The sequence below is a fragment of the Ailuropoda melanoleuca genome, chromosome 19 (genome assembly GCF_002007445.2).
Source record: "Ailuropoda melanoleuca isolate Jingjing chromosome 19, ASM200744v2, whole genome shotgun sequence".
Taxonomy (NCBI): domain Eukaryota; kingdom Metazoa; phylum Chordata; class Mammalia; order Carnivora; family Ursidae; genus Ailuropoda; species Ailuropoda melanoleuca.
The window spans coordinates 31,211,004-31,238,021 of NC_048236.1; positions in this window are offsets into that span (position 1 = coordinate 31,211,004).

Sequence of the window (27,018 nt, forward strand, 5' to 3'; positions counted from 1 at the left end):
GCGGTCTGCCCCTTTCTTCGCTCTTTCTCTGCCCACCACCTATGAACCAACACTAACAGACAAATTTTGTTTTCCTTATTTGGGAGAATTAAGACAGAAGTTTGGATTTCTGGATTTTCTTGAAAATATCAAAGGTCTGGTAATAGAACATCCTTTTAACTTATTCCTTTTAGACAAAATTGGCTGTAGCTTTATTTTTTTGGTAATGTGTGTGCTCTTCAGTTCACTGAATCCAATCTATTTTAATCACTTATATGTCCTGCCTCATCTTTGTGGGCATTCGAGTTTGCAACTCTGGCCTTAGATTTTTTTTTTTTTTTGACACCGCTCTATTATTTTATGGCACGGGGTATTGGACCCGTCATTTTACTATGATTTCCCCATTCATTTCTTGGTGGGCTTAATTTATTTGCAATATTTTTTTCTCAGGAAGGTCCTATGTATTGTATTTCCTAAGTTCTTTCACATTTCGGTGTGTCTGCCTGTTGCCCTGATTTCAAAAACCAACATGTCAGGGTATAATATATTTTGATATAGTATAATTTTCTTCCTTCAAGATATCGCAGCTATTGCTCTGCTGTTTTCTGGCTTAGCATGTTGATGTGGAGAAGTCTGCAACCAACCTGATTTCCCTGCTTTCAGCTGACTAGCTTTTTCTATCTGGATGGCTGAAAACCTATTTCTTTGTCTTTGAATCTTAACACCTTAACCAGGATATGTTGCAACGTTGATCTTTCTGTATCTTTTTCTCAGTAGGGAAGCTCTGCCCTTTAATTTGAGCTTCTCTCTCATTTTCAGGGGCTTTTCTTTCTAATATTTCTGAATATTTCTTCTGCTTCATTTGTTTGGGTCACAAATGCAAAGGCGTAAAATATCCTTCCATCAGCTTCTTTCTAACTTGTTTTCTGATACTGATATTATCTTGAGCCTATCCTCTATCCTGTTATTATGACTTTTAATGCTTCTGTCTAGCTCTTCCTAATCTATCAAATGGAGGTACAATTTTTTTAAAAATATTTTATTTATTTATTTATTTACTTATTTAGAGTGCAAGTGGGAGGGGCGGAAGGAAAGGGAGAGACACCCTCAAGCAAACTCTGCGCTGAGCATGGAGCCTGAGGCCAGAGCTCAGTCTCAGGACCCTGAGATCACGACCGGAGCGGAAATCGAGTTAGAGGCTCAACTGCCTGAGCCACCCAGGCGCCCAGGTGTCATGGTCCTGATGCTGGTGTTGCAGTCCCAGGTTATCTCTGCAGACTTCTTTCTGCCTACTCTTGTTGTTTTAGGGGCTTTCATTTTTTTCTTTCATATTGCCAGTAAGTCCTTGCACGCAATGAATCAAATTAAGAGAATCTCTTTAGCGCTTACAATATGTTTTCTTTCCAAGTACGATTTTTCTGTCCCTCTTGTAGGCCATGTCACTTTTCCTCCCTGTATTTTTGTTGTACTTATGTACAACTGCAATGCTGTTTTTTTTTTTTTTTTTTATTCTCATGTGTGCCTACCGCGGGCAGTGTCCAGGTCTTCAATTGCCCTGGAAGCGTGTCTGTGAATTAATTCTCCAGGATACCGTCTCCAGGAGATGTCTCCACCTTGTCTTCCTCTCTTAGAGCTGTGCTCTGAGGCCTGGGTGTTGCTATCACTTAATCTTTTTCTAGCCTCAGGTCATGACAGTAGGGGAGGGGGAAACCTTTTTCTTCTCTGATTTGGGCAAATTTCCTGTTTCACAGTTCACTTGGTCTAGGTGGGAATGGGTTCTCTTCCCAAGTCCTTCAAATGTCTTCTGGCTTCACACAAGCGGTGAAGAGAGATTGTTTAGATTCTTCATTTTCCCTGTTTTACCTACACATTTCTCCCAGCAGTCACGAGCCTATTCACCCTTTCTCCCCAGGCAGAATAGGAAAAGGCTGCATTGCCTGTGGGCTGGAGCGCCATTAACATGTCAACTGGGGGCCAAGGGGAGTTCTATCTCCTGCTTAATCTCTCCAGTTTTGGCTCTTGTAGACAGTTTTAATTTTTTTCTTGCTCATCTGCTCTGTTGCCTCATCTCTGCAGTGTACTGCTGGAGATCTTTAGCACCCTCTGTTTTTTTCTCTCCAGAGGGCCAAATGGCACTCCCTCCAAGTTTTCTCTTCCTCTGTGAGTTCCTTTGCTGGAGATGTTTGCTAAGGTGCTCCCTTGACTTTCTCACCAGCAGCCCGCTCTCCCAGCTAACTCTATTTTTAGAAATATTAGTAACATCTTGAGGACTTACTTGACTCATCTCCTTTCCCTACCATTTCTTCTGAGAGATGCAGATAAGGTTAAAGGACTTCCTGAACCAAATAAGCATCTTTTATTTATTGGCTTGGCCATCTCTTTTCAAAATTTAAGTCATGTGTTTTTGTTCCTTTCATCAAGTGTCGGAGTAGGCAGATTCTCTCATTGTCTGCTATCCTCCCTGGGAGGTCCAAACGCGTTTGCCATTCTTTCTTTTTTCTCCTTTTTCATAAGGTGGGCCAATATATGTGCATTTTAAAAATTTTTCTACCAGGACATGTATTTCTCTGGCTGTTTAAGAAATTGAAAATACTATGTTGAAGCAGATTTTATATCATTTATTTAAAGTTGTTATAACTATGTTTGTAACACAGTGAATCACAGTTTCTTTTTTGAGCTACTTACGTCAGTTTTGCCACCCGAGTTATGCTGGTTTTATATAAGGACACGGGAAGTTGAGATATTTTTATGCATTCTGAAAAAGTTTAAACAGCATGGGAATTCTTAAGTTTTTGAAGATTTAATTCACCTTACTCATGTATCTGTCTGGTCCCAGTGGCCATTTCAGGGGTACATTTTGATAACTGTTTCATTACTTACCATGGTTATCAATCTATTTTTGCTTCTTGAATTAATTTTGGTAATTTCTTAGAAAATTACACATTTTATCCACATTTTTCATGTTTGGCATCTCAAATGTTTATAATTTTTCAATCCGTGCTTATAAAGCATTTCTCATTTCTTCCTCCATCTTCCATGATTTCATGGGGCCTGCTTTGTGAGAAAGATGACATAAACTGTTAAGGTCTCACAGTGCGTGTCTCATCTTTCCACCCCCTCCCTTTTGCAGGCCAGGGTGTTTGTTCTCTTCTTTTTGGGGCAATGACGAGTGGATTATTCATACAGCGATTAGTCAGGCTTGGTTGCCTGATCTCATGTCCCCCCTTTGCCCCACAACTACCACTTATCTCGGAGTCCCGGAGCTCCGCCTCTGTCTTTCCTGCTGCTGTCACAGTTAATCTCCCATTCTCATCTTCCTCTTGCTTCCCACTCTATGTCTGCTGATTGTATCAGTACCATCAACGGCAATGACTAAGTTTTATTGTTCTTTGCTCCTACTTTTCTTTCATTTGCTCTTCAAAACCTTCCTGCAATCTCTTTTCTTAAATCTTCACTGAGACATACGTTTTAGAGGTTAGTGATTAAACAAATCCATGCAACTCATGGAGCTGTACTCAACCCAGTCCTCCTAGCCCACGTCTCACGATCTTTCTACCACACAGTGCTGTAGGACCCAGCTCTTATGCATTGCTCTCAGCAGTGGCAGTTCAAGCAATAAAAAGTCCTGAATCAGAGGTCTATAAGGTGCACCTAATTGAAATAGAGACCCTGGGATCCAAGTAGGTGGAGAGCATCTTTGCTACAGAGTAAGAATGAACAATGTGTGGTTCCCAGATATCCACACTTAAGGACACATGGCCTCCCAAATATTCTTTTCTCTTTCCGAAGTATTCCGCAACTGGACAATACTAACAGGACAAACATTGCAGAGGTTCACAAATAATGAACAGCTGCAATAGCAAATCCTCTCTTCCTCTGGAGTGTTTTATCAGAGCTTGTGTGCTCCTGGCTTAGTGCTAAATGCTTCACCAAGGGAAGCAATCCACGGGTGGAAGCAGCCATGCAGATCAGACGATTAAGTTTGTTTCCAGTGGATCAGGGTCTCACTGAATGGCCTCAGATAAAAGAGGAAGCTGCAGGCGGAAAACCGTGACCTCCAGGGGCTGGCTGAAGCAGAAAGGCAAATAGGTGGTAGCAATGTAATGATAATTTTTCCCAAGAGAAAGTCAAATTAGACCACTTTTCAGTGAGCGTGAGCAGCACAGCACACATTAGTTCAGATCAAGTTTTTAGCTTCTGAGTTTGGGTTCTTCAGGTTATTTCTTGACTTTTTTTTTAAATCCCTGAAATCTACAACACTCCCAAAGATTCAAGTTTCTCTTTTTCTTTAGCCACCATGTAGACCCTCACCAGACATAAACCTATTAGCTTAATTTAGCTTCAGTCAATGCATTTAACATTTCATCGGGAGTTTATGATTTTACTACTCTGAACCCCCAGTGGTAGGATGGATGGTTCCAAAGAAGAGGTCTTATTTCTCGTGGAAATATATAAACTTGTAAGGGTGCCTCGTATTTAATCCCTGTGCCATTTGCTCTTCTGTACAACATGGCATTTGATTATTAGTGTAATTTGTACAGATTAAACGTAATAGAGCTGTGTAATTTTAAAAATAATACTGTACTTGTTTCTGTTATGCATTTATTTATGTATTCATTCACACAGTCATTCAAACGATAGTCGCTGAGGTCCCGTACGGTGTTCCAGGCACTGTGCTACTTCCTGGGGACACAGCGACGAACGAGACAAGCACAAATTCTGCTTTCAAGAAAATAGGGCCTGGGGGATACTCAGTGCCTCAGGAATAGCCAAGAGGAAAGAAGAAATAGACATCATATCTTTGCGTTCCATAAACTTGAGCCACAATCATATTGGCCCAAATGAGTGTGTTGTTGGTCTCTACAGTTAAAAAACATGTAATATTAATGTCTTCAAGGTTCACTCCAGTGTACAACACTCTCCATCACTCTATCGTATATACCTGACCTGTTTCTTTATTTACTCTAGATTTGTGGCTCCCGAGGGTGCTGCAATTTCAGACATTTAGATTTAAATCCTGAAAACGTAGAAAGTTGTGAAGGAAGTAAAAGAGAGAAAAGGGTTCTTGGGCCCCAGAGAAATGTAGGTGCAAAAGTGGGGAGCTCGGGGGTTTGTTATCAACCACGCACTGGAACGAGATCACCCTTCAACCCAAGGGACAGAGAGAAATGGACTGTCCGTGGATGCCAGGGAAGTGGGTAATTTTGCCTTCTGGGAGGGGTTAGCAAGAATGTAAAGAATTGCTCTGTGTGGCCTTTAGTCAGACTGGTTTGTAGGAAGCTCACAGCAGATTCTCATGGCAATGGTGTTGCAAGGAAGCAGCAGATCCTGGCTATGGAATGAGGTCCATGACGTCCCAACTGTGGTATCTGTTGATTGATGACCAGTATTTGAAGACCACAGAGCACTAAACCCTACATCATGCCTGGGCCTAGCTATGGTCCTTGAACTTTCAGTATCACAGCCCTGGGGTCAGGGGGACACCTTACCCACAACTAAGGTCACATTTCCCCCTACTGGTACAGCACTTGGATTTGGCAATGAAGTTGAATACTGGATAATCGGGAGCCTGGTATTTTCTGGACACTGCAGTCGGTGGACTGAGATTCACATGTGCTTTGCTTGCTTAGAGAAGAGAGCTTCCATCACTTCCCATTAGAGGGGGGAGGGGAGGACGGGAGGATCATCATATTCCTGGTGCAGAATAGTTTTTCCTTGTAATCTGTCTTAGTTGCTGTCATTTATGAAGGGCTTGGTGTATGAGTTCTCTTTTTCCCTTTTAAGTTTGCATTGTGGATTTTTCTTTTTTTCTGTTGTCTTCTTCATTCTCATATCCCTTGGTTCAGTTTGACCACATGGAGTATTTCTAAGACTGTAATTCTGCTTCATAGAGTGGCTGTTGGGAAGTCCCTTGTTTCTCAGGACTCACAGGCTCAGCTCCATCCCATGGCTGTCTTTCCCCCCTCTTCTACTCACTGCCCCACCAGAGCTGTCCTCTGAACAGCTCTAAGCTGCTCCTGCTGAAGATGGAGGTGTCCAAAATGTGGTCAACCAGCAGAGTCAGCTGACCCTGGAGACTTCTTAGAAATGCACGTTCTCAGGCCAGAGCCCAGGCCCAGTGAATCAAAAAGCTGTGGGTGGGACCCAGCAGTCTGCCTTTTAACAAGCCCTCTGGGGGAACTCCTGTGCTTGTTTAAGTTGGAGACGCTCTTCTGACAAGGAAGCACTTTAACATTTACATTGATGTGGATGGAACTGGAGGGTATTATGCTGAGCAAAATAAGTCAATCGGAGAAAGACAATTATCATATAGTGTCACTCGTATGTGGAATATAAGAAACAGCGCAGAGAATCATAGGGAAAGGGAGGGAAAACTGAATGGGAAGTTATCAGAGAGGGGGAAAAACCATGAGAGAATCTTAACTATAGGAAGCAAACAGGGTTGCTGGAGGGGAGGTGGGTGGGAGGATGGGGTAATTGGATGTGGACATTAAGGAGGGCACGTGATGTGATGAGCACTGGGTGTTGTGCACAACTGATGAATTACTGAGCTCACAGCTGAAACTAACGATGTACTGTATGTTGGCTAGTTGGATTTAAATTTTTAAAAATCTTCCAAAAAAATAAAACCAAAAAGAGAGAATGTGGTGTCCTGTGGCAGGCAACAAGGGCAAGGGTCCCTGTGGGTGAGAGTGCAGCTGGCTTTTATGAAAAAACATACATGCTCAAACACATGATTGAGTCTTCAAGCTCTCTTGTATAAATTACAGCTAATTTCCTCTACACTTAAACCAAAGTGAAATGTTTTGACCTTGTGGGCAACTTTTAGGAAAATCCTAAGGGCTTGAGATTTTATTATTTTTAGTCCTCCTTGCCTCATTATCTCAGTTAATTGATTTTCCATCGCATCACAGATATTTTCACTGATACATGCTGCATGTTATTTGATTATTTAATCATATTATTATTGGCCAAAAAAAAGAGAAATATAAAAAGAAAAATGATTTGACTTTGCAGAAAACATGTGGAAAGTTAGATGGAAATTCTTGTGTGAAGTGTTGCAAGAATACTATAGGTTTTCTCCTGGTAATTATGCATGCTCTTGATGGAACTCTTCATAAAAACAAGTGCAGAAAGATGAGATTTTAAAAAACTGAAAACTGGACAAATTTAATATTTCCAGCAAGCGAGTCAGCAATCAGCAAGATTTTTTTTTAGCTTCCGTGTTTCCATAACATGCAAAGATTTGCTGCCTACTTGTTTGCATTTTCACTCAGCAGTCTAACGTGAATGGAGTGCCTCACTTTTTCTCAGCCAGTAAAGTATTGATTTTGCATCACAAGGGGAAAATATAAATGTAGGTCTTTCTAAGATGATCCCAACCACAATGTTAGAAAATTGCTAAGTGTTAGAAATCTCAAGCACAGTATTGGCAGAGAGCAAAGGTTCACAATTTGTGATGCATAGTGTAAAATCCCTAGATTCTGTTTTTAATAATCAAACCAAACCAAAATGGTGGGCCTGTTTAAATCTTTATTAAAAAACCCCAGAACCATCAAACCTCCTGGGGTAATACATTTGAAAGAGTGTGAATTATCAATATAGATGAGGAAGCATGAATCCTGAACATTCCCAAAATTTAAAATAAAATTCCCTGTGGGTCAATCACTACTCTGAAAAATATCTGCTTCCTGAATTCCCCAAGAATACTGACTCTTATTTAAAAAATGCATTTAGGATAGGACTACCTCTTTAAGCATATTATGAAAAATTTTCACCCCTGTGTTACAGGTAGTTCATTCCTGAGTACGTATTTTTCCCTTGTGGCAGCAACCACCCACTCAGGGTCCCTTCCACACTGATGTGAGTTGTGTTTCACTGGCGATGCTGTTATATATTGTCTTTTTCCTCCGATGCCTTGAGGGAGGGCAGTATATAGACATCAGATTATTGTTTTAAAACAAAGGATGGGGTTGTTGGTTCAAGGGAAGTGAGAAGATTTACTTCATTATCAAAATTGGTTTGTTCTTGAAGCTGTTTGTTCAAAAGGAAGCCAAGTGGAAATGTTCATGTTTCAATCAGGAGGAAAGTGAATGTTGTTTGTGTGTAAGTAAAAATACTAAAGGCAAAATAAGATGTTTTAAAATGCAGAGCAGTTGTGTCTGGGTTTGTCCCCATGATAGTTGCCAATATGAATAATTGTGCATTAGATGTTAAATCAGGTGGGATTTCCAATTTGACATTGCCTTCATTCTCCTCTTCCTCCTTCCCTTCTGTGTTATTCTCCTCCCACCCCCATCTCCTAGCACTTTGTTCTCTGGTATGGTTATTTGGAGGATGTGGGCATCATTAAATTAAAAAAATATTTTTTATTTACCTAATATAGGCGAATAAGTGAGCATGCTGTAGAGATATGAAATGGAAGAAGAGTGAGCCCCTGTGGGTAAGCAGAAATGCAGTGCTCAAGGAGCCAACAATTTAGTGGTGATGCAGACATGGCTGCAAGAATTATAACACAAAGCAGAGCATGCTATATAAAGCTGTAAACACAGTTTAGTTTGTAACCAGGGGCATCATTGCATGATACAAGAGGGAATTCATGCTTGTTTTTATAGAAGAGATAATTTTGAGCTGGATCTCAAAGTACGGATAATATTTGAGAGGAGAGCTGGAAGGAAATGCTATTTGACATGAAGGTAACAGGTGGGAAACATGACTTAGATGGGGATGCATATGTCATGAATTATGGTTTTGGAAGAATCATTAATATAACTGAAAATACTCACACTATAAAAAGACTTAAGTAAAAGGGTGTAAAAAATACTAAGTGCTTGACAGAATGCCTCAAATATGGAAGGCAGGAACCTGAGATGGTCTGTTATATCCTCCCACCCATCTCTTCCTCCACCCCAATGACGGTGGGGTTATTCTAGTTGAGAAATATATTTTTTCTTTTCTTTTTTAAGATTTTATTTATTTGTTTGAGAGAGAGAGAATGAGAGAGGGAGAGATCACGAGCAGCGGGGAGAGGCAGAGGGAGAAACAGATTCCCTGCTGAGCAGGGAGCCTGATCGAGGACTTCATCCCAGGACCCTGGGATCATGACCTGAGCCGAAGGCAGAAGCTTAACTGATTGAGCCACCCAGATGCCCTCTTTTGCTTTCCTTTTTTTCTTTTTTTAAAGATTTATTTATTTATTTTAGAAAGACAGAGAGAGAAAAAAAAAAGAGAGAAAGCTCACATGGGGGGGGAGGAGCAGAGGGAGAGAATCTCCATCAGATTCCCTGCTGAGTGCAGAGCCCTATGTGGGGCTTGATCCCACAACCCCAAAGTCAGGACCTGAGTGGAAACCAAGAGTTGGACACACAACCAACTGAGTCACCAAGGCGCCCCGAGAAATATATTTTGTAATTTAGAAGCCAGGAAGCAGAGATGATAATAGGGTAGTAGGCTGTAGGAGCACTGAAGTCTATGAATTTGTCCATAAAACACCAAAGCACTGCAAAATTTCAGACCACATTTAATCAGTCAAATAATTGGTCACTCACTGTATATGTTCCATATATTATTTGTCCAAATTAACTCTGTTCGGGTTTAACATTTTACAAGCAAAATGGGTTAATGAGGCAAATTTTAGAATTAAATGTACTGGATATTTTGAAATCATGTAGACCCAGCCTATATAAAAAGAATCTTGGCCAGTGAGTTGGCTGGAATTACTGTTAAACAAAAGCCATAGCACTTTGTCATGGGGTTGAATTTAGTTTTCCTACCACGTTTTTTTTTTTTTTTTTTTCAAGTGAGTCACTAGAACAACATCCTGACCCCACAATATGTTACCAACGAAAGCAAATCTTTATTTTTCTCTGGTTTCTCTCTGCAGCCAAGCAAGGCTTTGGCTGTATTATATTCATCAGCAAGAAATCCCCAAATACCAAGAAGCATACCAACATCTGCATGGGCCATGGATTCAGGACAGATTTCAAATCCTGGAGGAGAGAATTAATCTCCTCCTCTTCTTGGGCATGCTCTAAAGCAAAAAATGATTTCACTGACCCATGTCAGACTTAACACTTTGTTTCTCAGAAACAGAAAAGGATCTCCTGCAGGTCTCATTTGTTGAGGATGGCTGCGTACAGAGCATGAAACAGGAAATTGGCCTTTGCAGTGTGCAGAAAGGAGTCTTTGGCCATGGTGTAGCCTTGTCTAAGACTCTTAAAGCTAGCATTCCTGCTGAGGCTTACCCTGAGTGTTTACATGTCAAGATCAGATGAAACTTTTTCCCTTTTCCAAGTCAGCACTGCTGTTCTAAGAGGTCAGCAAACAGTATTTACCTTTAGCAGCGGACATGGCAACAATCAAAACATTAGGTATGGGTATAAAACAGGTGGAGACCCATTTATCATTATCTCACAGTCTGGATCTCCATACACATAGTCATTGGTAGGGAAGTAGGAATTTTCGTTGACTCAGATCCCAAACTGCAGCAACATGGTCTCCACAGTGAACTCCTCAGCGGCTACTTAGGACAAGGCTGACAGGAATGCCAGACGTGTTTGAGCTAGGGTAGCGGGTGGCTTTGCATGCATGTCTACAGGCCCTGGTGCAGCCAGAAGGATCTTGCACAAGAGCAGATGTGGGCTTTTGTTGTACTTAAAACAATAATTCTGCTCACCTCTGGATATAAAATAAGAAATTCTCTGAGTCCTTATACTGAAGGAAGACATAAATTATGATCGTGTTTTCCGCACTTTAATATATCCCGAACAGTGAGCCTAATGGTTCAAAATAGCTTATGGTGAGAAAATGTTATTTATTGACATAGTATTTAAATTTCCTTCCTCTACTGTTTAAGTCAGGCTAGTGTTAAAACTCAACATCTGGAGACAACATCCAAGAATATTGTAGGTTTTTTTTTTTTTTTTCCTGGCACTGTTATGCTCACTATGTCTTTCAAACTTTCCTCACTGCATAAAGAGATCTATGATATCTTTCTTTTTTCATTTTCTTACCTTTAGAAAAAAGAAATTCTTGGTCCACATTTCTTTCTTCTTCTTCTCCTTCTCCCCCTCCTCCGCCTCCCCCGCCCCCCCTTCTCCTTCTTCTCCTTCTCCATCTTCTTCTTTTTAATGTAGGTTCCACACCCAGCATGGAGCCCAATGCAAAGCTTAAACTCATGACCCTGAGGTCAAGACCTGAGCTGAGATCAAGAGTTGGGTGCTCAACCAACTGAGCCAACCAGGTGCCCCAGGAGAAAGAAGTTTTTAACTAATGGTGACAGTTGAAGCTCTTTGTGAGTCTTTTTGGTTCATTCTCTTCTAAAATGACTAGATATATGGTCTCAGGTTCCACAACACTCAAGGTGACCTTCAAGCTTTGCTTCCTGATACTTTAGTATAGAGCTCTGTTGCTCAAATGAGATGGACTTAGGTTCAAATCGTGGTTCTATCCTTTACTAATTATGTGAACATGGGCAGCTTATTGCTGGGAGATAGTTCTCCATTGTTCTCTTGTGTGTCTTCCCATTTTTCAAGCAGAGGCACTGACCGCCTCTGTTTCAGAACTTGTTTCAAGCATGTTTGTGTAATGAATAACCTTTGAAGATAGAGATAGTGTCTCCTGCTGGAGCAAAGGGCAGGCATGCGTAGTGTCCATTATAAAAATTCCATAACACACACTGTAAAAATTCCTGCAACACGTTATAAAATTCCTCTAAGTCAATCTATGCATCTGCAGGTGTTACCTGACACTCTTTGGGTTGCTCTGTGAGAATTAGAATTCAGGAACTTGGCAAAAAAAAAAATGGTGATACTCTGGCTACTGCTAGTGCTATGAATAAGTCCTTTGTCTCCGACTCAGGAGTTTCATGCCTTCTGCAAGCATTAATGAAACTATGGCAGGATAGCTTGTTAGCTTCCAAGTATGATAAAATAGCAGACCCTTGACAGTTTTTGACACTTACTATAATAACAGTATTATTCTTCAGGATCCTCACTCATGAACCAGACTTTACAGATTGTATGCCATACTCGAGCGAGGACAGTGAGCTCAGTACTAATCATAGAGTAGGCCCGCAATCAATATTTGCCAATGGTATTATTTAAGTGATAATTTCCCCCCCATCTTAAATAAACCAATTCTTATGTATAGTCTTATTTTGAAAGAAAGCTTCTGTTAAAAGATTCTGCTAAGAAACATATAATTTCAAGATATTCTTCCCTAAATGTAGGTCCTTTGAGAGTCATTTTCTTTCATCTATAAGATTCACACTTTCTCCTCTCATTTTTTTTTTTTTGCAGTACAATTTTATGTAAAATCTTGAATGAATCTAATGTAGAAACTTCCATTCCAAACAAAACAAAACAAAAACAACCCACCAAAATTTCCCTTGTTTGCTCCCATGGAAAGTACAAGGGGAAAGGAGACTTTGCAACAACTTTCTTCACTTAGTTTGGCTTATGATTAAAATTTTAATTTCTAAAATATCTTCTCTTTATTTCTCAAGAGAATGAGGTGGAAAGCACCTAGAAAAAGCACCAGAAAAGCTGGTTTCAACTGAACGTGTCAGCCTGACCATGTGAGAGCCTAAGTCTAATGTGTAGCTTATTGCTGCCCTTGATACATGAAGACAGAAGACATATAAGTTGTAGATATAATTATGTGATGGTTACTGTTTTTTAAAAGACCCTCCTCCTTATATCCCTTTTACCTATAACGAAAAGTCCTAGTTGTTTGGCTGGTCTTGTAGGCCCTTCTGACCTGTACGCTTCACCTGCAGCATTTCTGCTTCAGTTCTTTAACTTCTCCATAGGCCTTGACCACTGTCGGCTATTCCCCTCTCCACACACTTCAGACACACCTCTCTGTCTGGTATGTCTTTCCCTTCCTTCCACTTAACACACAATCCCATTCATCTTTTAGGGGTCAGCTCAAGTTTCTTTTTCTGGGAGCCTTCCTGGCTTTATCCAAGTAGAATTGGCTTTATCCTTTTTTCGTCTGACTCTCACGCTCTTAGTGAATATCACTATTCTTACCCTTAACGAATTGCTCTGTATTTATTTAGCTATGGTCTATTTCACCTAACTGATTGCTAGCAGCTTGAGAGTAGGGATTGTCTTACTCATTTGTTATGTCTTTTTTGACGTGAACTGTGTTGGCAAGTGGTAGATTCTTTTCTTATCAATGGGACAGAGAATGGGACTGGTCAGCTGTTCCGAGATTTAAGCCCTGGAATTTGTTTCATTGGTACTTGGTTAACCTCACTGGTTCTCAGCATTGGTTGCTCATTGGAATCACATGGAGAGCTTTGAAAAAGTACCAGTTGTGTGAATGTAGGTACTCTGATGGCATCACTTACACACCATGGATTAGATTAGTTGGTTTTCAGTGGAGTCCAGGGGTTGTTAATAATAATAGTAGGCACTTATATAGCTCTTACTGTTTAAAGTACTATTTCAGGCACTGTTTTAAGCACTTTGTTTACATTAATTTATAAGCATTTTTTTAAAAAGTCAACATTGAGAACCACTACAGTCTAGCTAAATGGCCAGAAATTATATGAAAATATAATCACTGAGGTTGTAATAAAATAATGAGACCTAATGATAGAAATAAGCTGGATTCTTTTAGCAGAGCCATATTTTTTGTTTATTTGTTTGTGTGTGTTTTAAACTCAATACAGGAGTAAAAAATTAATTCCAATGAGTGTAGTGTGATGAGTTGTGGTTAGACCAGAAGACATTTTCAGTGACTGCGGGAAGAATTCAGATTGCTGAAGAAGTTAAACATTAAGAGTCACTTTTCCAGCTTAAGGTCCAGTTCTCATGAGACAACACTTTATTAACCAATTTGCCATAAAAATGTGTCTTTGCTCACTGGAGCTTTTCAGTTTTGAAATGGTGAAGCTAATTTGATTTGACATCTTTGCCATTATTTAAAAGAAATGTAACATCTGGGGAAAAAAAAGACTGTAATGATTTAAGTAAAGTGATGCTGTAAGAGGTTTATAAAAAGCAGTCCTAGGTTAAAATAGCAAGTTTTAGTAAGAACAGTAAGAATAGCAGAAGGGGGATTTTATGTATCGTATTTAATTGTGTAAAGGATGTTTTCATAAAAAACACATTACAAAACTAGTTTGTTTTGCATTAAAACATATTTTTCTAGCTATCATAAGAAACATTACTAATATGGTTCAGGCCACCCTCAGTACTGCTCAGAGCTTCCTTACTAGTCTTCTTGCTGCTTTGCTCTCTTCTCCCATCCATCCTTCCTGCCTGCCAGTCATCCGTCATTACAGACGCCAGGTGTGCATGAAGGGTTAACCTCAGTGAAGCCAAGTAGACTTGCAGTGGACCTGGAATAAACCTACCCACTTGGGTGGTACAGGGAGTAGGAGAAGAGTCTCGTAAAACTCAGTGTCTACAGAGCAAGGTAACGGGGCCATTTGATGGCAGCCACTGAATATCAAAGAGAGCCAACCCAGAGTAACTCAAATGGCCTAGAAGCAGGAGGAGCATGACTCCATGGAAGCCAGATAAAACAGCACTGGAAGATATACCCAGGCCTTAAGAGGTAAGTCATGTCTGCCACAGTAGGCCCCAGCCGTAGCAGGTTGGATTTTACTTCCTGTGGTGGATGAGGGTTGTTTCAGGGATCAGTTTGTACTCCAATATGTTGTAAGGTGTCAGTAGGGCCAGCAACGAAGGACAAAAGCCAGGGTCTAATTACTAGAATTGAGAATAAGGTGGACAGGGTATTAAAAATAAGGCAATCAGTTATTAGCCCTAAGGCACAAACTGCAGATAAGTTTTAAAAGTGAGTTGATCTTAGGTCTCAGAATCAGACCTGAGTTTCTTAGGTGACGAGGTCCCACCTATTGGTGATGATGGTCAAGTAGTTGAGATGTAGGTAGAAGACGGACGCCATGTTTGAGATATAGAAAAAGGACATCTTCTTAACATTTAGCTCTGATCTTTCTAATCCATTTTCTTCAATGGCTCCCTATTGATTATAGAATAAGCCAGTTTCATTAATCTGACATGCAAGGCTTTCTATTTATCTGGTTTCAACTATTTTTTATTCTTATTTCTCATTTTTTATCGTATAATCTTTCTCCAACTCCAGCACCTACTTGCTTTGCATATAGCCTACGATTTTATAATCCAGACTAATTATTTTGTCTTAATACACCCTTTACTGACTTGATGTTTTTCTCAAAAATTTCCCCTTCATATCTATCCATCATATTGGCGGTAATTTATTTTTCCTCTTTTTTTCCACCTTTACGATTGACATGCCTTTTCAAGCAAAGGGTCATGTTGGCCTCATTCATTATAATATCTTCCATCAAGCCCAATATAGTGGGAGAGACAAAAACACAGGTTTTAAAAGAACTAATTTATTGACCTAATGTTTTGACATTACATATATTTTTAATATTATGTTAATTTACACACATTTTGTATCTTTGTAGACTTTATTAGACTTGATGGAAAAACCCATATTCTTCTTTAGTAAAATCCGAAGACTTACCAGTGATTTAGGAACAAATAAGAAAATTCATATTTTTAAGCACTTCAATATTTAGTTGCACAGTACCTGTTTGTATGTGTATTGTTTATTCCATTCCATTATATAATACACAGACTTTTGTGTGTGATTGGGTTTTCATGATACTCAGAAAGGCAAAGCCATGATAACATAATTTTTTGAACTTAGAAGACAAATAATTAACTTGGATTAAAAAAAATTCCATAATAGAACTAGACATTACCTTGAACCATTAGTATCAGCTAATAGCAATTACTGAACAATTGTTTACAAATGAGAAGGGGTTGATCAGGATTCAAAGCTTATTCTCAGTATTATAAGATCAGTAGTTGTCAAACAGGCATGATTTGTACTTGCCCCTCAGGGACATATAACAATGTCTGGAGACATTTTGGGTTTTCACAAATGGGGGAGATGCTCCTGGTATCTAGTGGGTGGAGGCCAGGGTTACTGCTTAATGTTCTGCATTGCACAAGATAGTTGCCCACAACGAAGATTTACCTAGTCTTAAATGTCAATAGTGCTGAGACTGAAAAACTGGATGTAGGCCAAGGCTAATATTTGGTCTATTGAAATTAACTTCAAAAATATATATAGTTCCATGACTTTCTGATTCCAGAAAGTCACCCAAAGTTAATCAAAGTAGAAATTACGTAAGGTACAATTAAGATGTGGAATCATGACCTTTCAGAGACTGTGGATTCTTACTACGTTGAAATGTACTGTTTTGACTTTTGCTTAGTAGGTAAGTCAGATCCTCAGTCTAAGAACTAATTTAATAGTGCGGAGGGTTTTGCAGTGGTCGTAGAAGTTGTGCTTGCTTGTGGTTTGGATTTACATGTGGTAAAGCTATGTATTTCCATAGTTTCACTGAATTTCAGGTTTTGCTTTATGGAATAATATTGGTAAATGGAACAATCCAAATAAGGTGGTTAGGTGCTCATCTAATGCAACTTTGAAACTTGTCTTTCTGTTTTAAAGCTTTGCATCAGTTGGGCTTTTATACTTTATGTCAAACTACTTGTAACCCAAATGATTTAAATAAAAACTCTGCAAGGTGAGGTCAGTGTGCACTTCAAGGCCAGGGCAAAAGACTTTGCCATTTGTTTTCACTGTTTTGTTTGGCCTTATCCATTAAACCAGATGGATAAGCAGAGCACATATGGTGTATGAACTGGCTGGGGCTCCCAGCAGGTCTGAGCTGTGAGCTCCGTGGCCTGCTGCTGTGCTTTCATGTTTGAGTTCAAAATTCCCCTACTCATTTGTTCAGGGGCAGAGGCCAGGCTCATCTAAGCTCAGCAGGAAACAGCCACTCTGAAATCCAGAATGCTCATCTAGGAGGAACAGGCTTTCACTGACAAAGGCCTTCTCATCCACGGTCTGTTCTCTCTTCCTCTGTACCACTGGGTTCCCTCTCTAAGGATTAGAGAGCAATGTAGGGACACAATTCCTGACTCAGGCTTGTGGGCAATTCCATTTTGAATCCAGTTCTGGCTCTGGATTGAATTTTCTTCTGGCTAGCCATGTGGTCACTTCCAGAGGGAGAGAAACTGCTACGCAGGTTTGTAAAGATCAGGAAAACAAAGGCCAGCTCTAGTCTTGACAATAGTAGGTGTGGTCCAAATGGAACGTTTAGCCTGGGACCATTGTCTTGTGGTTAGTGTTGTGGAAATACTGGTCCTTTCTAGGGGTGAGCCATCTCGGTGAGATGGTGTGGATCAGGACACTAGTATAACTTGTTTACTTTTGCTTCTGTTATATTGGATGGTCCTGGTAACTTTCACATTTTACACAGCAGTCCTGTATTTAGGAGGCTATAGTGGTTTTATGAGCTCATGAGTGGTCATGAGCATGGATTTTGGAATCAGAAAGATTAGGCTTGACTCACAGTATCTATCATATGTTAGCAAAGAAAACTTGAAAGTTATTTATGTCTGTTGAGTCTAAATTTCTCCACTTAAAAATTGATATAATAACGCCTCTAGAACTCGATCCAATGAGATGTTGTATTGTGTTGTGATGAGAGTATGTACTCCAGAGCCAGACTGCTTGAGATTGAATACTGGCTCTGCCATTTACCAGCGGGCTGACCTTGAATACAATGCTTCTCCTTTCTGTGCTCTGTGGAGATAATAACAGGATCAGTTTAGAGGGTTGCTGTCAGGATTAAGAGACTCTCTGTGCAGAACACTTAGAACAATGTTGGGCATCTTTCACTGCTTAATAACCATTAGCTAAATCATTCTTGTGAGGGTGAGCTTTTCTCAGTAGCAGAGAAATCCTTTCGTGAGTATGTATTCATTACCCACGTGTAGAGCATTCATAAATGTCCAGGCACACCTCAAAGATATCGTGGGTTGGGTTCTAGACCACTGCAGTAAAGCAGATGCCTCAACAAGGTGAGTCAAATGAAAAGTTACGCTTATACAATATTGTAGTTTATTAATTCTGCAAGAGCATTATGTCTGAGAACAACAATGTACGTACCTTAATTAAAAAACACTTTGTCACTAAAATGCTGGCCGTCTTCTGAGTCTTCAGTGAGTCACCATCATTTTGTTGGTGGAGGTCTTGCCTCGATGTTGATGGCTGCTGACTGATCAGAGTGGTGGTTGCTGAAGGTGGGGGTGGCTGTAGCAATTTCTGAAAATAAGACAACAATGAAGTTTGCCACATCAATTGGCTCTTCTTTTTGTGAATGATTTCTCTGAAGCCTGTGATGCTGTTTGATAGCATTTTACCTGCAGTAGAACTTCTTTCAAAATTGGAGTCAATCTTCTCAAAGTTTAGCACTGCTTTATCATCGGCACTGATGTAACACACCCTGGATCATTTGTTGTCATTTCAACGATATTCACAGCACCTTCACCAGGAGTAGATTTTATTTCAAGAAACCACTTTCTTTGCTCATTCATAAGAAACAACCGCTCATCCCCTGAAGGTTGATCATGAGCCTGCAACAATTCAGTTCCATCTTCAGGTTCCGCTTCTAGTTCTAGTTCGCTTGCTATGTCCATCACACCTGGGTTACTTCCTCCCCTCAAGTCTTGGGCCTTCAGTTCATAAAACCCACAATATCTGTGAAGTACACTAAAGCAAAGCATAATAAAATGAAGTATGCCTGTATTACGTAGAAACAATTTTGAAAGCCCTAAAATATTGCAGTATTTGGGTAATTTCTCAGTTTCCACGGTACCGTGCAGTTATTTCAGATACATAAATGGCCACTTGACCAAGGTATCTGGTATTGTTTTTCAAGTTGAGTAACGTTTAAGAAAAGTGTACATTCATACACGTGCACACACATGCGACAGCTCTAGGTGAGAATTGGGTCTAATGAAATCCAGCAATTGAAGAGAGCCTGTCACAACTCGAGCATTAGAAATTTTTGGCACTAGGGACACCTGGGTGGCTCAGTCAGTTCAACGTCTGCCTTTGGCTCAGGTCATGATCCCAGGGTCCTGGGATAGAGCCCCACATTGGGCTCCCTGCTCAGCGGGGATCCTGCTTCCTCCTCTCCCACTCCCTCTGCTTGTGTTCTCTCTCAATCTCTGTCACACAAATAAATAAACAAATCTTAAAAAAAAAAAAAAAGAAATATTTGGCTCTAGATGCCCCTAGAAATTGAAGGGTCCATTGGCCACGGTGATTCCAAATCGTCTGCTATTTTCTCCTTCGTTGTCACTGTACTCATCTACTCCAGGAGGACCTCCCGTGCATCATCCCTCCCAAACCTACATCTTCCCTTGAACTAGCTGCTCATTTCTAACTGTTTTCTTCTAACTACTCTGGCTGGGAAATCAAGTCCAATTACACCATGCATATTTTAAAAAGGGAAGACCTGTTTACTCTTATGCTACACTTAATCCTGACAAGTTTGGATTTCCAATACACAGTAGGCACACTTTTTGGTTGATACTCTGATAGATTATATAAAATGACCAGATTGCTCACTTCTGTGCATGCGTTTTATGAAATTTGTTTGAAAAGAGGAAAGAAGAAATGCAAAATGGATTATGAAAACCAGTATATCTCATATCTAGGTTATGATAGCAAAGTTTCATTTTCAGATAGAAAATGCCACGTGTTTAATTGATAAAAAAATAATTTACTGAGAGATTATGTATAATGGTTTAATATTTCTTCCTGAGTCTAATGGGTTTTAGATCTTAAAAAAGATGCTAAAACAAACTGTAAAAAACTTCCAAAGACTCTTTGTATGAAAATAAGTTTTAGGAATGTGTAACTTAAAAGAACTTCATTTAGAGTTTAGCTGGTATCTATTGCTTGCAGTAAGCTGAAGTAAAAACTGTATAATTTTTAAATCAAAATTAATGTGTAAAATGTTTTACCTTATTCTCACAATGCAGAATCAAAATGATTTAGATTTTAACTTTGTAGAAGCTTGGAAATTTTTCAAGTCAATTGTGGCATCACAGTGAAATTCCAGGCATGGTGAGGAAGGGTCTTCAGAACTTCAAGACTTCTTTCAAAACAGAAAGGCATTTTTTACATTGTTCGTGTTTTCATTTCATTTGGCCTGGGCAGCTTCCTGCCTGTCTTGTCATAACTACCACGTTAAATTTAGTTGTATGCTCAGAAAATGGAGAAAAATGTTCACCACTGGCAGGTGAAAACAGGAAATAAAAATATTGACTCGGGATGTTCCCAGGACAATTAAACAGCTAATGAAAGGATTATAGTCCCTAAGGCCACCATGAATAGGAAAGCGGGCATAAGTACCTCATTTAGCATCCAGTTGATTCCAATTCATGATGCCTATAATTTCTGGCTATGTAAGTAACGTGGCAAAATAGCTTCTATTGCAGTAAAATGAAAAAAAGTTCCTTCTTATATTTTTAGGATCACAGCAGAATCTTCCCTTCTCCATTTCTCTCTCTCTTTTTTTTTTTTTTTGGAAACACTTGGGCTTTTTTTGGAAATGCCCAGTCTTTCATTTTGATTCAAGTTTGAAACAAAATGAGTATACATCTAATCACCAATGGCATTGTTTACCAGAAAGGACCAAGCTGTTTTGCATCTAATATGACCCCAAACTAGAATAGTTAGATATGGTGGTGACACTATCAAAAATTGATTTATTGTTTATACAGAACACCATGACAAATGATTTGGAAAAAAATTCTGTAAGAGAAAGCTATTTATCTAGGAATCATTTATGGAAGAGTTACCATGTATGAGACACTGTAGGTGAAAAGAAAGAAAAATAGTGTTTACATTTTTATCTAGGAAAGTTAAATTTGATGGAAGTTACTGAGAGGTGATGACTTTTCCTTTTAGAGAAATATATGTGCGATTATCATTTTTTTGTAGTGGTTTTTAAGATTGATGGCAAAATGCATCAGGCACTTGCTCTGAATGCATTTTGATTAAGGTATAAATCATTCAGACTGTGTCCATTTTGCAAGTATTGTTTGTTGAATCCCTTGTCTACAGATGACATTAGGAAAACAACTTTTATTATATATCACATCTAATGGATTAGATGGGAGCTCTCAGTGTCTGGGGAAGAGGATGGAAGGAGGAAGTTTCAAAGGAAGTGAGAGAGTAAGTCTTGGAAGTTCTTGGAGGCTAGGAATCTCAGAGAGACGATAGAATTTTCCAGCCCGCCTTCCACTCCCACAAGGTAAAGAGATGTTTGGGGTATGAGCCTGGAGGACTTCACTTGCCTTTGTCTTTGGGCTTGGGAAAATGATCATGAACACTGCCTGGTGACATTGTCAAGCACTGATGTAATCAAGATGGCAAAATATTTAGCCCTCAAATGGGGGACAAGATTTCTTTAGAAGCCAGTGGTTCCTGAAGAGTTCTCTTGGTTGTGGTGAGTTTATGCCAAGGAGGAAGCGAGTTGGGATAGGTGGTGCAGAGCAGATGGCCACAGCAGACCCTCAGAGGATGCTGGAGTGGAGGAATAATCATGCAGGAGGCCAGCCACTAACTTAATTCCAAACATCTTCATCCCCTTCCCATGGCTGAATACCATGGAGGAAAAGAGAAAACCAATTTGGAATTGACTGAGTTTATCTCTCAATTGACTAGGAAAAACTTTGAAGTGACCAAAGGAAAAAACTTGAAATTGACTTGGTCAAGTCTCAGTCATCTAGCAACTAAGCTCAATTCTAGAGAGATGTGTTATTTTACACATCTGAATTTGGTCAATTAAAAATATTGTGCTTACAAAGACTGCTATGATTTCAATTAATGTGCCTTATTTCCTATGTGTATATATAAATGGTTTTGGAATGTTTATTTGATGCTAGGGTCAGCTTATAGATAGGAACATAAACTATTTTATAAAGTGCCCTTAATGGATTAATGAAGAGAAATGACCAGATGTTGATAGTTCAGAGATGTTTATATAATTTACCACTTGATTAGAAATATTTAAAGTAATTAATGTTTTGCGTAAGAAGTCATCAAGGTCAAAAATATCAATCATAAAAATGTTCAGGATTTTGCTTGTCATTTTCTAGAAATGATCACTTAAGAGAGTAGAGTCTATTCTGTGGATGTATTTACAGTGTTTGGAATTTTGTGATATCCTAATTTTCTTCATAGGTGTAAGATCATTGAAGGAAATAACAGCTATATTTTTGAATTAAATGCTTACTTTTCCCCATTTCTTTTTAAAGTAATTAAACTTGAAAATCAGTGTCCATATAATTTGTGAGACTTTCATTTATGTATGCATTTTCCCACACACTTAGTAATCAACCATTTCCCAGAGTGCTTTGGAGACATCAAAGTTCTGAATATGTCTAAAACTTGGGTGGTTTTCCCCAAGCACAGAATTACAATGATTACTGCAATGCATATTGTAGATCTTAGAGGTCTGTGTCTAGACAAACTGTATGCTCTAAGACCTCAGTGATTTAGAGTACTGGTTTGAATTTATATAACCTATAGTAACTAATGATTATATTGTGGAATTTTGACTAGGAATTTGTAATGTGTCCAATCTTTGTCTTTCTAAACTTTGTCTCTTTTTTATGTAAGTCAATTTTCAGATACATCCTTTCCTGATAGATATTATATCATACCTATTGATGAAATTCCAAAGATTACTTCCTATTGCTTTTATATTATTATTAATAAAGTTACATTTATTATCATAGGAAACCTAGGATAGGTGGTGTTGCTAATTGCCTAAAACTGGAGCCTGAAAGGATTGGTTATGTAAATTTTTTTTAAAAAGCTTTTTGTATCTTTCACATATAGCAAACTATGCATATTTCATAAAATTTGATATGTTCTGTAATATGTATACACCTGTGAAACCATCAGTACAATGAATATAGTGAAAATATTATTCATCATGCCCAAAAGTGTCCTGTGCCTTTGCTTATACTCCTTCCTGGAATTCCCTGTCCCATCTCTTCATCTCCAGGGATTGCATTGGATCTATAGATCAAGTTGGGAATAACATCTTGGAATCTCTCTCCATTTATTTTGATTTTTAATTTCTTTCATCAGAGTTTCGCGGTTGTCCACATATAGGTCTTGTACATGTCTCATTAGATTTATACCTAGGTATTTCTCTTTTTGGGGGTGTTAATGTAAATGTGTGTTTAAATGTAAACATTGTGTTTTAAATTTAAAATCCCACTTGTTCATTGCTGATATTTGACCATGCTTGATATGGTCAGTTTTTTAAATTTTAACCAGTCTGATAGCAGTATCTCATTATAGTTTTAGTTAACATTTCCTTAATGAATGCTAACATTGAACATCTTTTCCTGTGTTTATTTGTCATATATCTGTATCTATCTATCTATATATATCTTTCATGAAGTGTTTATTAAACTCTTTTGCCTATTTGAATATTTTTACATATATAACTCGGGGTCCCAAGACTGTCCACATGTTTGATGATTCACTAGAAATACTCACAGGACTCAGAGTCAGCAGTTCTCAGGATTGTATTTTATTGCTGTGATCAGCAATGGAAAAGGACACATCGGGCAGGCTGGAGGAATCCCAGTGCAGGCTTCCAACATTTTCCCTCTTAAGATCACATCTAACATTGCTCCTTCCTCCAACAGTAAATAAAGCAGTATGTATGCAGTGTTTTGGTCCAGGGTAGCTTGCTTGAGACTCAGAGTCCAGAGTTTCTATTTGGGGCTGGTCTTGTAGGTACTCTGCTGACATGGCCAGCCATAGTACCAAATTCCAAAGGAAAGCAGACATTCAACATTAATCACATTTTTTGTACAATCAGTCTAGGAAAGCTGGTACAGCAGGTTATAGTACCCAAGGTGGGCAAAACAGCCTATTAACATAGGGAACATCCCAAAAGCTAAGTCTCCAGAGGCCAGCCAAGGGCCAATCCTGCAAGCAGACCGTTCTAAAGATAGCAACCTCAAAAATTCTATATTAACTCTTTCCTACACACACACACACACACACACACACACACACACACACATTCTTTTATTTTCACCACACCCTCTTATTACTGTGGGATATCCAGGAAGAAGTAAGGATATGGTAAACCAGAAAAAGGCATTGAATTGAGGAAAGTTAGAAATGTAAGATACAGAGCAGTAAAACTTCTGGGAGTGTGGTATTTGCCTTAGAGCCATAAACGGGGGATTTGAATCAGACATAAGTTTATATTATGGTAAGAAATCTAGTTTCACCTAAAAGTAGACCGTGCTTTAAGTGATGAGAAGATATAAGGCTGGGAAGATGATGGGTTTATAGAAAACTTTCTTCAGGATAATTCTTCAGGATGGTCTGAAGCCTAGGGGACTAATTGGAGGCTAGGGAAAGAATGAATCCAATAGAAGGGGGTTACCAATCTGGTAGCATCTTAAGACCAGGGAAGAAATCTGGGATGGGCATGTTTTTTTACCCAAGAAGGCTAGAGGGGGCTGGCTTTGGGGGCATGAATGCCTCTGTACTGAGCAGTGTTGCCATCTTGAATTTACTTTGATTATGGTTTATTAAGCAGCTTGCTTCAAATTCTCTGCCCTGTCCCTCTTCCAATGAAAATTTCTTATCATGTAACAATGACCTCTTCAACATTCTAATGGTAAAAAATACTTCTTATAAAGTTGTTTCTTTGAATATCTCTCAATATAAGCCAGTGGGTTAGGAAGGAGAATGGGGAATATGTACAAATTAATAATTCAATCTAAGTGGGCAATGTACTACTGGTCTATCTTAATCCAAGGACAGACTTTAGAGTATCTGGTGGAACTGACTCCTGACATCCTTCAGGCAATATTAATAAATATTGCTTTTCTTGGTTTTTGGTAGGTATTGTAAGGCACTTGTGTTCAAGATTTGGCTTTCTAAAAAGTACCTGTACCTGGAGAGTTGGTATCAGAGACATTCATGTTAATATATAGAGGCACTGACCTTGGATTTACATAATCATGTGAGAATGAAGGTAGTTAAGAAAAGTAGGTGCCCAAAGTTAGGGACACTTCTCCTTAGCTGAGAGGATATGAGTTCATCCACTGAAAGTAAGAAGGCAATTTTCAAAAGAATATTGCCAAATATAGATAACATATACCTAGCCCTGAAATTATAATCCCTACTTAACTTATAAAGGTAGTTGGCTAAGAATGGAAAAGGGGTTAATACCAGAAAATAATCTTTGATTAAGTAATAAATGTTTAGATTATGGGGCATTATCTATAGTTTGATTGACCTGCTAAATTTTCTTAGGTCCTATTACCAATTCTGTATTCTCTAACTTGATCTTTATGAGAGATATGTGTTTTGGTAACTGTATCTTTTGTAGCTGTGTTAAAATTCAATCAATCATACAAACAAATAATTAATATAAAATCTTTTATCCCTAATACAAATCTTTGGCTGAGATAGCTTTATTTTTGGAATCCTAACTTTGTTAAGTAAGACAATTTCTATTGCTGCCATTACCATTGTGGTGCTAATTGTGAGTTATTGATATTAGTTTATTATCCGAGGGCCATACACTTAGCAAATTTTCTGTGGTTCTGGGCCTAGCTGCTTGAACCCTTAAAACAAATACATTACACATTATGGTATGAAAGACTATAAGAGCACATATAAAGGACATGATCGCTAAAAATGGAGGCCCAAATTTTAGGATATTTAGAAACTTTTGGATTTTCTATAACCCTAAATCATAGTCCTGAAATATTTAATATTACATTCCAGAAAAGGAGAAAGTCATGCATCTACTCAGCATGCTGCTTCTTAAGATACTACTTTCCTCTTTTTAATGGAAATAAAAATTCATTGAGTTCATTTAGTTTTGTGAAACAACTCATGAAATCAATTATGGCAAAAGAAGACAAAGGGATGACATTAGCAGTGAGGAGCAACTAGGACCATATCCGTGTGTCTACAAAGTGAGGTGAGGATCTGGTAATCATATGATTAATTTTCTTAGAGTAAACGACCACCCCAAATGTTGATGATGAATATGGTGGTGGTGATGGTGACAATGATGACATTAACAAAAATGACCATTTGTTGTGTGCTTACCAGGTATCAGGCGTTGTTCTAAGCACTATTCTTGCATTAATTCATTGGATCATCAAAGAACTCTAACAAGTCATTTTACCCCCATTTTTATAGACAAATTAATTGAAGAATAGAGAAGTTAATAACTTGTTTGAGGTCACACACTAGTAGTGGTAGAGATGTGATTCAAGCCCAGGAAATTTAATCCGGATAATTTCCTCTAAACCACTACTTCTTATATGCAAAATCAACAAATCTGATGTTCTTAGCTCTTCATCTACTGCAAATGATTATTTTCAAAGACAAGTGTGGTAAATGGGAAGCACTTTGAAATCTTTACTACAGTAAACAATATATTTACTACAGTAAATATTATTTAACCAAAACCTTTTATTCACACACATACACACACACGCGCACACACACACACAGACAGAGAGAGAGAGAGAGAGAGAGAGAGAGAGAGAGAGAGAGTTGGCAGACTTGTTTGGTTTTACCAGTTGGGTTTTATACCAAGACCTAAAGATGTTGCCATCTGCTTTCTCAGGGAGCCTAATGTGTAGAAGATGATAGCCTACAGAGAATGTTTAAAGGTGCTGAAAAGGCTCTTTTTTCAAAAGTACCCCTAACACACCTTTGCTGGTGCTGGGAACTCCTCTACTGGAGGCCACGTAGTACAGGAAGGACTAACACAGGCAACATCAGCATCAGGGTGGTTCGGTGTAACATGCCAATGAGGTGGACAGGGAGGAGGATGGACGTGGCTTCAGTTCTTTGTAAGTAAACATCTTTCCCACCTCTAGCAACACTTTAGGTGAACGTAATGCCTGTTAAATTGCACAACACCTTAGGATTGATAATAAAATTAATCGGTAACATCTACTGAGAATTAATTAGATTCTTACCCAGGTGAACATATTAGAGAAGGGCATGTATTAGAATTAATGGCAGTTGGAAGATGGCAAACAGCTTAGAGAATAGTCACTAGAAGTCCTGTGGTGTGGGGAA